At 45.7% G+C, this 16,763-nt stretch overlaps 1 long non-coding RNA gene across 1 annotated transcript; it reads right to left on the reverse strand.

The window, feature by feature from the left end:
- Window positions 1-2,018: 2,018 nt before the first annotated feature.
- LOC128314568 (uncharacterized) lies at window positions 2,019-16,748 on the reverse strand. Its single transcript, XR_008296358.1, has 2 exons — window positions 11,958-16,748; window positions 2,019-7,492 (listed from the first exon to the last, which is right to left on the reverse strand). It is a non-coding gene; the product is annotated as an uncharacterized LOC128314568 (long non-coding RNA).
- Between the last annotated feature and the right edge of the window lie 15 nt (window positions 16,749-16,763).

The following is a 16,763-nucleotide window of genomic DNA, read 5'->3' on the forward strand; positions in this document are numbered from 1 at the left end:
GCACAGAGATTGATCTTCTTTGCCCAATTCCTATGCAGGGACCAGGATAAACAGAGCTCACAGATTGCAGGGATGCAGTGAGAGGGCAGGAAATGAGCATCTCAGCTCGGCCACTCACAGTAGTTTTCAGGGTCACACATGCCAGACAAAAAGACAAATGGAAATTTAATTAGGGTCAGTGAAAGGAGAATGGGTATTGAACTTAGCCATGAATTTTTCTTTTCGAAGATGTAAATAGAACCTCAGAGTGGAGTCCTTTGGCTTTTTTGAGTTATGGAGATGGTTCTCTAACTGAAGAGTTGGGACACACTCATCTTCTTATATAAGACATAAGCAGATGTAGGGAGCTTTAGATAAGGTTCTTTCAAAAAGAATAAATAAATGCAAAAGAAAGACATTACTAGCTTTCATCTTGACACTTTTCTTAGGTCCCCTCCTGCCCTAGGATTTTTCAGTGGGTAGATGTAGAGGAAAAAAAAAAAAAAAAATTCAAACACGAAATTGCTCAGTTTCAAGTCGGCTCATTTCCTGGCTCTCTGGTGAGTTGCCTGCCCAGTCAACTACTTGTCCTCTAGTGCCTTAGAAATGCCCTCGTTCAAATTTGTTCAAAGAGTTCAAACACCTAGTACCATCCAGGTGGAGCCCTTGTTCCCGCATGGACCCCGACTGCAGAGAGGAAGCTCGGCCTCCTAGAAAGAGCTTCCATTCCAAAGTCCCAGATGTGAACCCCAGGTCCTTCCCTTGTGCAGGTGATGAAGGATGGGAGTGTCTTTACAACCTCCTTGTGGGCATTCAGCGGAAGAAGAATAAATAAAGCACCGAACAGAGCTCTGATGCGCTCTCATGGGTACTCAATAGAAGGGCCTCCACTCCACTCTGCCCTGCAGCTCAGCGGATTCTTACCCTCCTCTCCCGTCCACACGGATACGGAAGGGGGATGGGGCCAGTGTTCTCTACTCCCCCTACCCGGAAGCCAGGCTCCTGTGCCGTGCCTTCTAAAGAGGGAGCCAGGGCTGATACAAGACTGGCCCTCTCCATCTCAGGGAGTCCGCGTGCTGGACCTTATTTCCACTCAGTAAACAAGTGCTGAGCACAGACCGCCTGTTGACCCAATGCTAGGGCCTGAGAATGAAGCAATGAAAAATAGTGGGCCCTTTCCTCCAGCCTCAACACGTCAAAACGTCTCTCAATACATCCACTTCCCTAAGAGATTGTGGTCATTTCATATTTTATTATACTACTTTAGCTTATTTTTATTTTAATAAAAAAAGATGTATGTGCAAAAGAAAAACATTATTGGGGTGCCTGGGTGGCTTAGTAGGTGAAGTGTCCAACGTCAGCTCAGGTCATGATCTCACCGTTCATGAGTTCGAGCCCCACATCAAGCTCTGTGCTGACAGAGCAGAGCCTGCTTGGATCCTCTCTCTCCCTCTCTGTCTGCCCCTCCCCCACTCTCTCTCTCTTTCTCAAAAATAAATAAACATTAAAGAATGTTTTAAATAATAAATAAATAATGTATACCTTTTTTAAAAAATGGAAAACATTATTTTTTCCTCTCTTTTAATCCATAAACCTCAATGACATTTAAGACTGAATTAATTTCTTTTTTGGGGGGATTTTTTTAAGTTTTTATGTATTTATTTTGAGAGAGACGGGGGGGGGGGGCAGGGGGGCGGGGAGGGGCAGAGAAAGAGGGAGAGAGACAATCCCAAGCAGGCTCCTAGCTGCCAGCACAGGGTCCGATGCGGCACTTGAACTCACGAATGGGGAGATCACAACCTGAGCCGAAACCAAGAGTTGGACACTCAACCAACTGAGCCACCCAGGTACCCCAAGACTGAATTAATTTCTGATAATATAAACAGGAAGTGACTGTCTTTTCAAAGCTACTAAATAAATAAAGCCAACCATATTTCCACTGGAATATTTGACAACACATTTTTTTAAGTCTGAGAGAAGAACTCATTCTCTGACTAATTAAAACCCATTTAATGTAATAAAGTAGACTCTCTAAGGGCCTCCTTTAATAGAGGAAACTTTATTAATCTGAGATGAGCTACAGTACAAATTTAGAGGAAATAAAGTACATTTCTGGAGAGAAAACCAAACATCGCTAAGTGGGAACATAGCCACACTGGCTCCCCAGTCGACTCCACGCCATTTGACAGGTAGCTGTCTTCTCCAGTTAGGAACCAAAAGCCAAATTCCCTCCACCGATGGCCGGTGATGTTTTTCCCTTGGGAAGGCAGATTTGCTCCTCTGCCGTCTCTCGCAACCAAGTCAGGCTGATCTGATGTTCTGACACTTCCTCCCTCACCCAACAGCTTCCCATTGAAAAATGAGACCGTTCTGCTCAACTAGGTTTGTTCGTAGCAGCAGAGGGAGCTCGACGCAGAACGAGAGTGGCATTGTCTGTCCTCCCAAGGGAGAGGACACAGCACACCATTCTCTCTCCCAGAACCCCCGGAAGTGTGGCCAACACAAGAGTGGGTCCTAACCTAGGTTACGGGGCCTCTGAGTAACAACATGCTTCCCAGAAGATCACGTGTATGTGTTATGGATGATGTAGCTGCACAACTCCAGCCATGAATACATCTCTACATTTTCAAAGGAGAAGCTTGAACTGAGGTCAAAAAAGACTTCCCTAGAGTCTCAAGGTTTCGAAGGAACTTGTCTTAATTAGTAGATCAAAGTGGTTTGTATTTAACACATCAAATAGACAGATGAGAGGCCATTAGACAGATGGTAGATAGGTAGCCAGACAGATGATAGATGGATTGATTTAGAAGTCAGATAGATCTAAGTTTAAACCAATTACTGTCAGAAGGAGCCTTGATAAGGTACTAAGTCTCGCTAAACCTACATTTCCTTGTCTGTAAAATGGACTCAGTTACTTCTCCAGGTGGTATTAAGGCATAAATGAAACAGTGGGTGCAAAGTGCTTAGTGAAGTGACTGACACAAAGTAAGCCTCGATAAACAGGAACCATTCTGCAACAATGCACAGCTTAAGCGGGGCCAGTCACCTGGTGGTCAGACGTTTCCCCGGTCGCCAAGGGTGAGACAGTTTTGCCAGGGAACCCAGCTTGATTTCCTGGTTCAAAAATCACACCTGTGAAACTCAATCCAGGTGGGAAATTCTTCTGGTTGACTCTGCTAAAGCCATGGTTCATTATCAAGTTATTTCTCCGGGTCACTCTGAGGTCATCTCTTAATCAATAACAGCCAGAGGGAGGGGGGGGGGGCCGGGGCGGGGAGGGGGGCACAAAATCTAGCCGTTCAGGCTTTGCCTAGAAGTCCATCATAGCACCTCTCTTTTGTTGAACATTTTCTAGGTACCAGGCACCATGTCCAAGGCCTCCTGCACATCAGTTTATTTGATCTTCTAATGATCCCCCGGTGGGGGGGCGGCTACAGTGATCCCCATTTAAAGATGAAGAATTTCAGGCTTGCAAAGTCCAGTTATCTGTCCAAGATCACAGCTAGCCGGTGGTGGAGCCAGCATCAGAGCTCTTCCCACCAGGCTTTGCTTCACAGAAAACCATTAATCCCCCTTTTCTCTCCCATGTCACGTGTGTTTATACTGCACAAGAGAACAAAAGATGGTTTAAAATTCTCGTTTTTCTCACCTGCTGAAAAGCAGTCCGGCCTATTGTTACTAATCAGGCTGTACCTGGCTCCTGGCTCTCCAGGCGATCCCTCCAATGCTCTTCATATGGCCTCTCCGCTTACCCTCATTCCTGCTCCGGATTCTTTCTGGCCTTTCAGAAAACAACTGGCAACAGTTTAGCAACTAGTTTAAATATCTTTAGCTTGGCTAAGAATCCCCATTGCAGGGGCACCTGGATGGAGCAAAGCAAGAGTGCCACCTGGTGGCATATTTGGGTCACTGCCAACAATATTCCTTGGGCAAAGGTGGGCTCGCAGGTACAGGGGGACGGACCAGTGTTCACGCTGTCTGGGAACCACTCCTAGACAACTACAAGAAACAACTCACCACTGTCTAGGCACTAACTTCATGAAACTCAAAGTCTTACTCGAATACAAGTTTGGGACTTTAGAGGCATGCATTTCTTGGTTCCAGAGCCTAGGGCTGGGATTAAGGTGAGGTAGGAGGCATCCCATCCATGCAAGGGTTGCATCTCATCTGCATTTAAAATTTTGAAATCCTTGGGACGCCTGGGTGGCTCAGTTGGTTGTGTCTGACTTCGACTCAGGTCATGATCTCACGGTCTGTGAGTTCAAGCTCCACGTCTGGCTCTGTGCTGACAGCTCAGAGCCTGGAGCCTGCTTCGGATTCTGTGTATGTCTCTCTCTCTCTCTCTCTCTCTCTCTCTGCCCCACCTGCACTCATGCTCTGTCTCTCTCTCTCTAAAAACTAAATAAGCATTAAAAAATTTAAAAAAATTTTTTTTGAAATTCTTTTCATCGTGGATGTTTGCATTAATTTTGACCTTTTAAAAGTGCATCAAAATATTAGTTATCTTAATTACTGAGTTTTGGGCACTCCCCCCTGACATCGTGCACCCATGGAAAACTCCTCTTGCTTCACCCTAGTATGGGGCTGCTGAGGTCCTCTGACAAAGGATTCTGTTTCCTTTCAAAGCTCTGTCGGTACCTGAGCTACAACAGCTCCTGTGGTCTCCTTGCTCATCTGCCTTTGCTCTATCCCGTCTGAGAATGGCCTTGGCATCACCACCATCCCTCCTACCCAATTTGCCAACTCAAGTCAAAAAAAAGTACCCAGACGGGGACACACTTCAGTGTAATTGCTGGGGAGCCTGACAAAACACATTTGCTGTTCACTGACCTCCGCCCATCACCGACCTCTGCCTGTCACCGACCTCAGTCCATCTCTGACCTCCACAGATCACTGCTCGTGAGTGGGCAACTTGCCTCCCTGCTTTTGCCAGGTCCCAGACCACTGGGCTGCAAGTCTGAGCAAAGTGCACTTGTCTACACTGCATGCCAGCCCAGGGTCTTTCTTGGGGTGTTGCTTTCTCAAGAACGTCCAAGCTGAATGCCCACATCAGGTCAGATAGCCACAAAACTCAGCGTCTACACTGGGTCACGCCAGTCGCCTGATCCATGGCTCAAGGCTAGGAGGGAAGTTCTTTACCTGGAACGTATGAGTGGGTTGGGCAGGGGGGAGGATTCTAGAAACGCCTGAAAATTTATGGAAATGATGTGTATTTTCTGGGGAGATGATTTATCACTTTCTTCCCATTCTCCAAGGAGCCCTTGACCCCACAGAACGTAAGAATCACAGCTGTCTCCATAAACTCTTCAGGCTCCATCAAGGGTCTGTGTGAAAAATACAACAAGAGATCTCTCCATGCCTGACCTGGTAACAAGTGTCAGCGGCCCCATCTGTGGTATTCAAACAGTTGGGAGAGTCTGAGAAGGGCCGGAATGGTTTTCAAAATTCAGAGGAAGGAAAAATTCCTTTGACTCGATAAACTGGAATCTCAGGTGGATACTGAGAACTGAGAGTCGCCACTGCCTTCTCTGCCTTTCCCTCCCTGAAAGATCTTTCGGCCTTGCCATCGTTCTCCGGCAAAGTTCTTTTGCAAGATCTAGGCTTCCCCCTGGAATACTCTTCCACGCTTTTGGCATCCTTCACTCATCCTTTCCGTTGAGCTATCTCGACATCTCTAAACAGGGCTGGGCGCCTTACACTCCTGTTATCACGCAGATGACTTTTCTGGGTTTATTTGCGTATTTACCTATCCTGCCCATAAGACTGTGATCCCAGGAGGGCAGGAGCCCAATCTTACTCATTTCTGCATCCCCAGCACCTAGCACAGAATCAATGTGTGGGGGAAAAAAAAAAAAATAAGGGGATGAATAAACAAACAGATCCATGGATGAATGAATGAATGAATGAATGCACAGCTCCCCACCCTCCCCACCCCCGCACATACACACCCCCATGCCTTCATTTCCCAGATGAGGCATGTGAGGCAGGGAGGGACATTAGCATGCCAGTGAGACCGAGCCCCCAGGGCCTCCCCACGGGAGCCGCACCCACGCCAGCTGCAGCTGCACGCTGAGATCATGCAGAACCCCGAGCCCCTCGGCGGCCACCTTGCCTTGTCTTTCCTTCTTGTTGCTGCTCCTTGGCCCAGCGCACACAGTAGGGAGATGCTGACCCAGGGAAATCAGAGGCAAGCAGGTGGTTGCTGCCAGGTGCCAGCTGCCCCCCCCCCTCGGCGGGGTCTGGGAAACCGGAATCTTCTCTGTGACTCTCTGTCATTACCACAGTGAGGACCACAGTGAGAAACGATTTGACTCTCTCAAACTTACTTCAATAGCAGGATACAGAGAGCTGAACCTCGTGCCCAGAAATGCATCGTCCATGAACCTAAAACAGCCAGTTTTACTTCGCTTCCTCCCCCACGGAATTAGATTCAGGAGAAGTCGGATAAAATCTCCGGACGGGCGGCCCCAAGCGCTGCTTGTCCCAAACACATTGCAGAGACTGGGAAGAGAGCTGGAGGAGGGTGGCCTACCCAGCTGGCCTTGTTCCTGCTCTCAAGTGGGGGGTGGGGGTGGGGGGAAGCCTCTGAGGAAATTCGTGGGCCCCAACACAGCTGTGGTCGTTACTGAATCATTAGATTTGCCACAAACAAGATAAAAATTTCAAACAACAAAGAGGACTTTTCCGTGGTCGGCTGAACGGGGTTTCTCATTGTGTTTTGGTTCCTTCTGGTTTCCTCACACCCTGACTGCCTTTGCCAGAAAGCCACAGGAGCCCCTGTTCCTCCAGCAGGCCTGAGGGGGGGCAAAGGATTTTTGGTTTTTAAAAGTAGGTAAATCCGGAAAAGACTCAGGGTTTTGAGTCATTGTTTTGTGAGCAGCAGTTTGACCTCCTCTTGCCCACTTCTCAGAATTAGAGGTCTCCTCTCTGAGGAACACAAAAGCCCAAACAGGAAAAGAGAAGAATATCCCAAATTCATAGCTAGGAAAAGGGAAGTCACTTTGCTGTTTGTCCTCAAATGTACACCCTATTCAGATTCTCTACCTCTTCCAGATGTCGGGTAGAAATAAGCCACTTGTCCCTGATCCCACAGTTTTCTATTCTGTGTGTGTCTTACCTGTCACCCTAGACTTCAGACCTCTTTCTGCTCCCTTTCATACCTACTAAGTGTATAATAAATATTATTGTCTGATCAAAAGCCTGAAGCCAAATTAAAGCCGAGAGCATTTTTATAAAATATGAATTATTTAGAAAGTGTTACTAGAGGCCAAGCCCTTTATATCATATTTTAATCCTCACTGAAGTCCTGTAGGGGTGGGTGTTTTTTTGTTTTACAGATGAGAAAACTGAGCCTGGGAAGGCTTCTGGGAGTGCAAGGTGCTTCTCAGTGGTGGGGGTCTGAACTCCGGGACAGTCTCACTGGCAAAGCTATGCTCCTCACCTCTTTGGACTTCCCAGCATTTCAGCGGATGACCCAGGAAAGCTTTCACTTATTGGGCACAGTAACCAGGACCTAAGGGATCAGGACACTGTGTAAAACACGGCAGGACTCAGAGCAGAAAAAGGTTCACTAGCATCCAAATCATTAATGCTTTTCCAGGCAGAGTGACAGGGACTGCCCAGGCCAAGCCCTCATCTCCCAAATCCCACCCTTGCCCCCTAACCATGGCCAGCTCTTCTCTCCCAACCACCCTCGGTGAGTATCAGGAGAAATGTCCTTTGTCTCCTCCCCTAACTAGCCCTGAGCTGGAGTGTGGCACAGTATGGTGGTTCTGAGTATGTGTGTAACTGCAGACCTTTGCCCCAGTCATGCTCATAGCCAATATCCCTGAATTGATCCCAATACTCCTTGCTACAGAAGACAGATCGGAACTCAGAATCATTCTCAATACAGCATTCCAGGCAAACACTACCAATCCATCAGCCTTGTTCTGAGATTAAGCCTGTTTGTCATTATTTGCATAGCAAGTGATCAGTGGAATTTAATTTCCATTCCCTTCTACCCTTCCTGCCTTCCTTCCTCAGTGTTTCTGGGATGGGTAGAGGGATGGATGGATGGATGGATGGATGGAAGGAGGGAGGGAAGGATAGAGGAAGGGAGGGAGGGAAATAGGAATAGATGGATGGATGGATGGATGGAGGGAAGGATAGAGGAAGAGAGGGAGGGAAATAGGAATGGATGGATGGATGGATGGATGGATGGAGGGAAGGATAGAGGAAGGGAGGGAGGGAAATAGGGAGGGAGGGAGGGATGGATGGATGGATAGATGGATGGATGGAAGGATGGAAGAAGGGATGGATGGATGAAGGGATGGATGGATGGAGAAATGGAGGGAGGGAAGGAAGAAAGGAGGGAAGGATAGAGGGAGGGAGGGAGGGAGGGAAATAGGGAGGAAGGGATGGATGGATGGATGGATGGATGGAAGGAGGGAGGGAAGGATAGAGGAAGAGAGGGAGGGAAATAGGAATAGATGGATGGATGGATGGATGGATGGATGGAGGGAGGGAGGGAGGGAAGGATAGAGGAAGGGAGGGAGGGAAATAGGGAGGGAGGGAGGGAGGGATGGATGGATAGATGGATGGATGGAAGGATGGAAGAAGGGATGGATGGATGAAGGGATGGATGGATGGAGAAATGGAGGGAGGGAAGGAAGAAAGGAGGGAAGGATAGAGGGAGGGAGGGAGGGAAATAGGGAGGGAGGGAGGGAGGGATGGCTGGATGGAAATTAAGTTCTCCCCTTACACAGGAGCCCTGGTTGGCACCACTCCTAATTCTGCTGACTCCACTCAGTGCCAGTGCTTCCTTGACAAAACTTGCTCTTAGCATGTGGCATTTGTTATAGGAACTGGTGAGATTCCTGGGTCATTCTGAGGCCATGGAGGATCTTCAGCGTCAGCACTTTGTTTCTCACTCAGTCTCATTTCCTCCCCCTCTAACATATGCCTGAGCTTTAAAACATCCACTCACCCCATACTTCCTTCTTCTTTTTAAAGCTCAAGCTGACAAGAGAAATTTCTTCTCCCACTCACCACTTTTTTTTGTATACAGAGAAGAAAAAATACAATTCCACTGTGGGGTGCATAGGAATTGCCAATGATTAAAACTTTTCTGTCTCTTTGGAACCATCATCACCCTTAACCTATACCATTAGTTGCCTAGAGGTTCTGAATCATCCCATGATTTAGTTATGCATGGGGAAGCATGTTTTTCCAGGGCCTTTTAAGAAGCTTTGGCTTTTGGTTTTGAACCAATCAAGTTATGGTGATAACAGAATATTCTTTCCCTAGCAAAATACCACGTAGTGTTCAAGAGGAAGAACATGTTAAGAAACTTTTATTCAAGTCACTTTGAAGAGGAATAAAATAGCTCTTATAAAGCAACATTTTTGAGATTTGAGTACAAGTAAATCAGAAGCATATGGATTGTGTGCTGTGAAAACATACTTTTGTTTCCCTGGGAAGGAAAAAAAAGTACTTGGGAAAAATATATTTTATAAAATGGCATATATTAGAAAATAGCTGGAGATTTTTAAGAAAACCAAAATGTAGCAGGAATGGTCCAGCTCTAGTTATTAATATCCTGGAACCAGCTGGGGAGTAAAATTAGGTGGTGAAATTATTGTACCATTCTTATTCCGAGCTGGAAAGGACACATTTCTCAAATCTTTCTCACAAAAGAAAAATGATATACTGAGACCTAGGAGATGAGGCTTTGTGTTTTTTTCTTTGGTTTGGTATCAGTTCTGATAATAGTTCTTATCACTGGACTCATAGACTAGGTAAGGTAAGAATGTGTAGGTAGTGGGGTGCCTGGGTGGCTCAATTGGTTAAGCATCCGACTCTCAGTTTCGGCTCAGGTCATGATCTCGTGGTTTCATGGGTTCGAGCCCTGCCTTTGGCTGTGCACTGACAGTGTGGAGCCTGCTTGAGAGTCTCCCTCTCTCTCCCTCTCTCTCTGGCCCTCCCCTACTCATTCCATCTCTGTCTCTTTCAAAATAAACTTAAAAGAAAAAAAGAGTGTGGAGGTAGATATGGGGTCCCAGACTCAGACTGTTGCCACAAATCATGGCTCTACCCCGTTAGACATGGGATCTCCACAATCCATTCACCTCTTTCTATGCCCTTGTTTTGTCATCTGGAAAGTGAGACGAAGACAATGACGATGATGACAATGAATTACTACACTTACTATCTGGAAAAGCACTTGGAATAAATGTCTGATGCACAGAAAAGTTCTCAGTAAATGTTGGCTCATATTATTTGTCTTCTTGCCTAGAATGCTCTGCCACTAGATAACTCTATGGTTCAGTCATGCACTTCAAAACCTGACAAACCTTTAGGTAGACTGAGGAAAAAAAAAAAAAAGAAATAAAATGAAATGCAAGTGGTGACATTACAATCAACTTGAAAGAAATAACAATTATGAGGAGAGAATACAGTGAACAACTGTACCCCAGCAAATCAGATAATCTACATGAAATAGCAAATTCTTAGAAACACACCAATTACCTAAATTGACTCAAGAAGAAATAGAAACCACAACAGACCTATTACAAGTAAAGAGAGTGAATCGGTAATCAAAACCTCCCATTGGAAGAAGGTTCAGGACCAGATGTCTTCACAGGTGAATTCTACTAAATATTTAAAGAAAATTTAATACCAATCCTTCTCAATCTCCTCCAAAATATGGTAGAGGGGAACACTTCCTAACCCATCGCATGATGACAGTGTTCTTCTGATACCAAAATTAGTCCCGCAGTTCTTTCAGGACTCTGCCCTCTCCTTCCATACAACTATAGTTTCACCTCCTCCCACACACATATGCATTCCCTCGCCTCAACTTATTTTTCATCATAGCTCTTATCACTACCTGATATATACTTACTTTCCTATTGATTGATTCTCTTCTCTCACTAGAATGTGGGAGTTCCATCAGAGCATGGAATATTTTTTTCCACGGAATAACTTCTTAGGCATGAATTTTCCACGCCTAAGATAGTGCCTACCACATAATAAGGGCCTATAAAAATGTGTTGGGTAAATATATTGTCTAACCATTCTTTTACTGAAAGAAAATAAAGAGAAATCTAGAGAGGACCTGGGTATTGCAGAACTCCAAGATCTAGCTGACTAGAAGAAAATTCGCCTTCAGAAGCAGATAACCAAGAAAGTGTTATGTCAGGAAAACAAAGGGAAATGAGATTTCTGAAAAGCAGGGACCAGTCAGCAGTGTCACTAATGCTGAGAAATCAAGTACAATAAGAACCAAAATGTCCACTGGATTGAGCTGCAGATTATTGGCCACCTTCCTGAGAATCATTTGGGAGGTATCATAAGGCTAGAAGACAGAAGCCAGGTAACTTTGAGCAGTAGATGAAGGAGGCAGCCCATTCTGATAACATTTTAAAGAAGTTTTTCTATTAAAAACAGAAGACACAGAGATAAGGAAGCTGCTAGAAAGGGCAGGTGTCAAGTGAGGATATTGTCTTTAAGTGGGAAAGATCTGTAAATGTCTAAAAGCACATGGAAAGAACCCAGTTGAGGAGAAAAGAAGTTGAAAATACAAGAGAAGGCAAGGTTCCCGGAAGGAAAGGTATGGGAGGCAGACCATAGGACTGGCTTTAGCAAGGACCAACCTCTCCTACACTCTCAGACTGCAGGAAGGCAAGACCCGGAGAGCCCCTTTGACTTACCCACCAGCCCAACCAGGACCCAGGTCTCCAGTGTTCTTTTTACTATGCAGTTTTTTCTCTTGCTCAAATTAGAATGTTCAACGAGACGTGAGGAGGAGAGGGGGTTAGAAATCAAAACTGGTAAATAAAAAATGCCTACTACAATAGATTTTGTCATTGAAGACACTCTTAGGGAGGGTGCTTCTTCCCACTCAGGAGCTCTTTCCCCAGCAGCATGAACCCCATTAGCAGAGTATCTCCCTGGAGCCCTTCTTCACCCCTCCCCTGGACAGCAGAGGGACTTACCTAATTGAGGAATCTGTGGGAAGAAACCAAGCATGCACAGACCAGCCCCTTCCTGTCTCTTCTTCCTTGTAGGAAATAGCAGAGAAAACATGCTCTAGATGGCTGTCAAACCCATGGCAAGCACAGCAGTAAAGCTCTCCACGCTTCCCGTGTGTGGAGGCCAGCAGTGGTCTGCTTCTGCCTCTGACCAGATCGGCTGGTGCAGCCAGCACGTGCACTCACGATTAGGAAGTCCATTTGGCCACAGATATATTCCACTTTCTCCAATGTCAGCTTTATCAATAGGAAAGATGTTATTTTGGTGTCTCTCTGCCTCTCTCCTTTGTCTTTTTTTTTTTTTCCAGTGGGTTCAGAAAAAGATGAGAAGGAAGGGAACTAATTATTCCAACAAAAATTAAACTATTCAAATCGGCATGTGAAACTTCATTCTTGAAATCATTCTTTTTAAGACAGAAGGACCAAAAAACCATAAGACACAATATGACTATTTACTGATATGATTTAAATAGTGAAAGTGCATTCTTTTTGAGGAAGAACACCCCAAAAGGAGAACATGAGGGCCTGATATTTCATAGATGTGTAAAACCCAAAGGATCTGCTTGCTTAATTCATCTGGACCGAAGTACAAAATCACAGTTGATTGTTTGACTCTTTCCAGGATTCCACTGTTTTCTGTCTGGAAACAGCCACGGCCACATCCACAATTCCAAACTTGAGAAAATGACCCAGAATTCTCACAACATGTGAAGAGCACAGCGATGACCATCCTGTGAGGGTGGGAGAGAAACGTGCCAAAGTACATTCTTTGTTGATGAGAAAAAATTCACCGACAATTGTAAAATTAGGTGTTTGGCACCATATTTAGCCATGGAGCCAGTTTTCAACTCACTTCTCTCCAACTTTTTCAGTGCCAAAGAGTTGCTCCTAATAATCATCTCAAAAATAGTCACTGTCACCTTCTCCAATTACTTCAGTCTCCATATTTCAAATTGAAAAATATTGGCCTTGACTGCACAACTTCTCCCAAGTTGCTATTTGGAAATTTACCAGATAAGCTTTAGGTCTATCAGTGAAGACCAAGATTAGCAGCAAAATCCCTCTTGCAATTTTGCTTGAAAGCTATTTTAAGAAACAAAGGGGCTGGGGATTATTCAATGACTTTAAGGCACATCAGAATCTGTGGGAGGTTTGAAGTCGAGGGTGGGAACGTGGGCAGGACTAAGGGAGCTGGTAAAGGCAAGGTTGAAGGAGACACAGCAAAACTCAGAGCAGAAGCATATGGCCTACACTCCATCCAGGTCCTGCAGTGAACAGCCTCCAATCATCTTACATCCTTGCAACAGTTGTTTGAATTCGAAGCTCCCAGAGAGAGGATCTGACCACTTTGATTTATAAGAGCAGGCACTTCCCTCCACCATCTGCCCTCCCCAAAGCAGCCCATAGTGGGAAGCTCCCTAAAAGACAGAAGGAGTACAATTGGAATGGTAGGGTTGGGTGCTGGACAAGCGACCCCCATACTTGGGCCCCATGGGGAAGTCCAGTGAGCATCAGTTCGGTGGTTTGATTCAGCCATGATGGTTTATTGCATGGTGATCCTGAGAGCCCTCATTCATCCAAACACGATTCAGTACATAGTGATTAAGTCCTTCTGAGTAGAGATACATCGGTGAACAAAACAGACACAGTCCCTGCCTTGATAGAGTTCACAGCCTTCTCAAATCATCCACTTTGACTTATGGGCCACTGAGCCACCCTCATTGTTAGAAGCTCACAGTTGCCATAAAACAATCCCATCCAAACCTTAGCCCTGGTCTGACAGAAAGTCTGGGTCGGAAGGACACCACTGCACAGACTTGACATACTAAGGACTGATATTCTGAGCTCAACTCATCTGCAAATTGAAAAATGAGCTTGAGCTCGGTGTGGACACAAGGAAATGCAGAATGTGACCATGTCACAGGGGACTGATCACCAGCAGGTGACCCTGAGGGGTCAGCAGACAGCAGCATAGCTTGCTGGAAACTTTGTACCTAGTGATATTAGTACATGTTAGTTCAAACAAACGTTTCCATTTTGGTAGATTGTTTTGTAAAACTGCTAATTTTACATTCGAAGAATGCACTGAACTACCTAAAGTGTGTAGTGTGTGTGTGTGTGTGTGTGTGTGTGCGCGCGCGCACATGTACATGTGCTCACTACAAAGTATAAAAAAGAGTTCAATTTTTTTCCCTTGTTTTTCATGGTGACATCTGGGCATCCATGGTGGTCAATGTCATGGAAAACTCGGGAGCTTCCGGATCTAGTACTCTGTTATTTATCTGTGTTCATGGCCTTGGAGAAGTTTCCTAACTTTGCTGAAGTTTGTTTCCTCATCTATAATATTAGAATAATACTATCTATCCTTTGTCATGCACTGACCATGTGCCAGGCACTATGCTGAAAATTTTTAAAGATTTTTCCCCAAATCCCTTTTGCTTACTTTTTATTTATACTGATTTTGCAAATGAAGAATCAGACATAGAACAGTTAAGTAATTTGCCCAAGATCATGGAGCTGATAAGCGTAGGAGAGGTAAGGTTTTAATCCGGGTGTATCTGACCCCAGAGCCCATATTCCCCAACACCTCATTCTACGACTTTCTTACTGGGTGCTTTTGGTAGGACAGGATCAGATCAGGTGACCAAAACCCTCAAAATTCTCCTCCACAATCATCAGCGACTCTAGCTCCTTCTCATTGCTTTACCATGCTCAACAAGTGGTTTCCACCTCATGGTCTAAGAAGGCTGTTCACATCCAGCCATCACATCCACGTTCCAACTGGCATAGAAAAGAAGAGAAAAAAAGGGGCATGTTTCTTCCTGTTTAGGACACTTCCTCAGAACTGCACAGAACACTTCTGCTTCCAACACAATGACCTCATGGGCACACGTAGCCACAGGGGAGGCTGGGCTATGTGGTCTTCTTGTAGGAATTCATGTGCCTCGTTTAAAGAAAAAAAAAAAGTGTAATTATATTATTAAGGAAGAAAGGAAAGGAGAGCACTGGAGGACAATCTTTGGTGCACGGGATAATGGAAATGATGAGGGAGAACATAAAAGACGCACCAGTTCACTGCCTGGCACGTAGCAGGTACCTGAACGTAATGCCATCACTTATTATGGTTGACCTCCATCTGGCATCCTGCAGGACCCCAGCAGAAAATCACAGATTCCAACCGTGAAGGAAAGGTCACAGGGAAAGGGTAGGAGACGGGACGACCGTTTTAAATCACCATCATTTTGCGGATCGGGCCTCGTTTCCCACACGAAAGCGCCGCCTCTGCCCGTCTGCGGCATCCTGAGGACCGCGTGGAAGGTGATCACGAGAAGGAGCTTCAGCAACCGTCCCTGGCGGCATCCGTGCCCACCACGTGAGCCGCGGGGTGATGCTATCACAGGTGACCGCCGGTAAGTAATTTCTACCGCAACGGTTCATGGAAATGCAGTTTTCATTACAGTAAGAAAATTGAAATCTCAGCCAGCCTCTGTGGGTTGCATCTGGCCCATTCCTCATTTCTCGTAAGATTGCGTGTTGTTTTCATTCCCCTCCTGATTAGCCTTTATCATGAAGGGTAGAGGGGGAGCAAGGTGATTGAAATCCCCAGGAAATCTCCACCTCATACTGCCATTCAGCAATCTTCCTCAACCATCCAGATACCAGGGCTCTGATCAAGTAGGAAAGGGCCATTTTTTAATTTGAGGTGGAGATATTATCTAGTAGGGAAGGTTCCAGATGGCTGGACTGAATTGAAGTGACAGACAGGCAACCAGTATGGAAGGGGGAAGAGGAAAGGGAGAGAGGGAGAAAGAGGGAAAATGGCGGCACTGAGGGCCCCAAGTCAGCGAAAAGCTCTCAAATGTACCGGACGACTTTCCTTGGGTGGGAGGTATTTGGGGCATGGATACTATGAATGCCTTTCCACACAAAGTATGTTCTCAACTCGGTTTGCCTCCTGCTCTTTGAATTGCAAATGATCTGTGGCTGCACAAAATTTCTCCTTTGTTGGAAAGACGTTAACTAAACATGCTGCAGGCTTGCTCCTTCGGAAGCCCCTTTCGTCTCAATTCAGGGTCGCTGTCCCTCAGCTCCTAATCTCTCACGCCCCGTGACTTTTCCTGTCACTGCCGGCTCCTTCTTTGCAGCTCATCTTTTTTTGCGCCACCCACTCGGCAGAGTAAGCAAGGAGCTAACAGATTCGCAGCAAAGAGAACATCTGCTTAGCCACGCGAGTCAAAGCGCATAATTTCGTAATTTTGTTGAGAAAGCAAAAGGGCACTAGACATCCTCCCCTTGGCACAGGCCCACCCAGTTTTACGTTTTATCTCTTCCCTGTTTTTTCCTGTTACTGCTCATCATATGACCAAATGGGTCCTGGCTGCCATTTTCTTAGCCCCAAACTGATACTCTATCAACCACGTGCAAGTAATTTCCAGAAGAGTGACTACGGTAAAAATCAGGGAGGAGGAAAAGTTTGATTTCAGCAGAGCCAGACTCAAAGTTTTCCCATAACCTACACATGTTCAAGCCATGACCAATTCAGCATGGAGTAGTGATGGGGAGATTCATCTACGCCATCTTGGAGAGCTGTCTGATTGCTCAAGATGTTCACAGGAGGGAAACTGCCTTGCCCCTTATTTTGTTTACTCATTCACGCATCTTCAGATTCTCCTTTCCCAGACTCTTTTAGCAGATCCGTGTTTTGCCATGACTGACAGAAGTTCATAGGCACTGGAGCTGCATTTACCTGTTAGTCTCTTGCCGCTTGCA

Source organism: Acinonyx jubatus, chromosome B1 (assembly GCF_027475565.1).
Source record: "Acinonyx jubatus isolate Ajub_Pintada_27869175 chromosome B1, VMU_Ajub_asm_v1.0, whole genome shotgun sequence".
NCBI classification, from domain to species: domain Eukaryota; kingdom Metazoa; phylum Chordata; class Mammalia; order Carnivora; family Felidae; genus Acinonyx; species Acinonyx jubatus.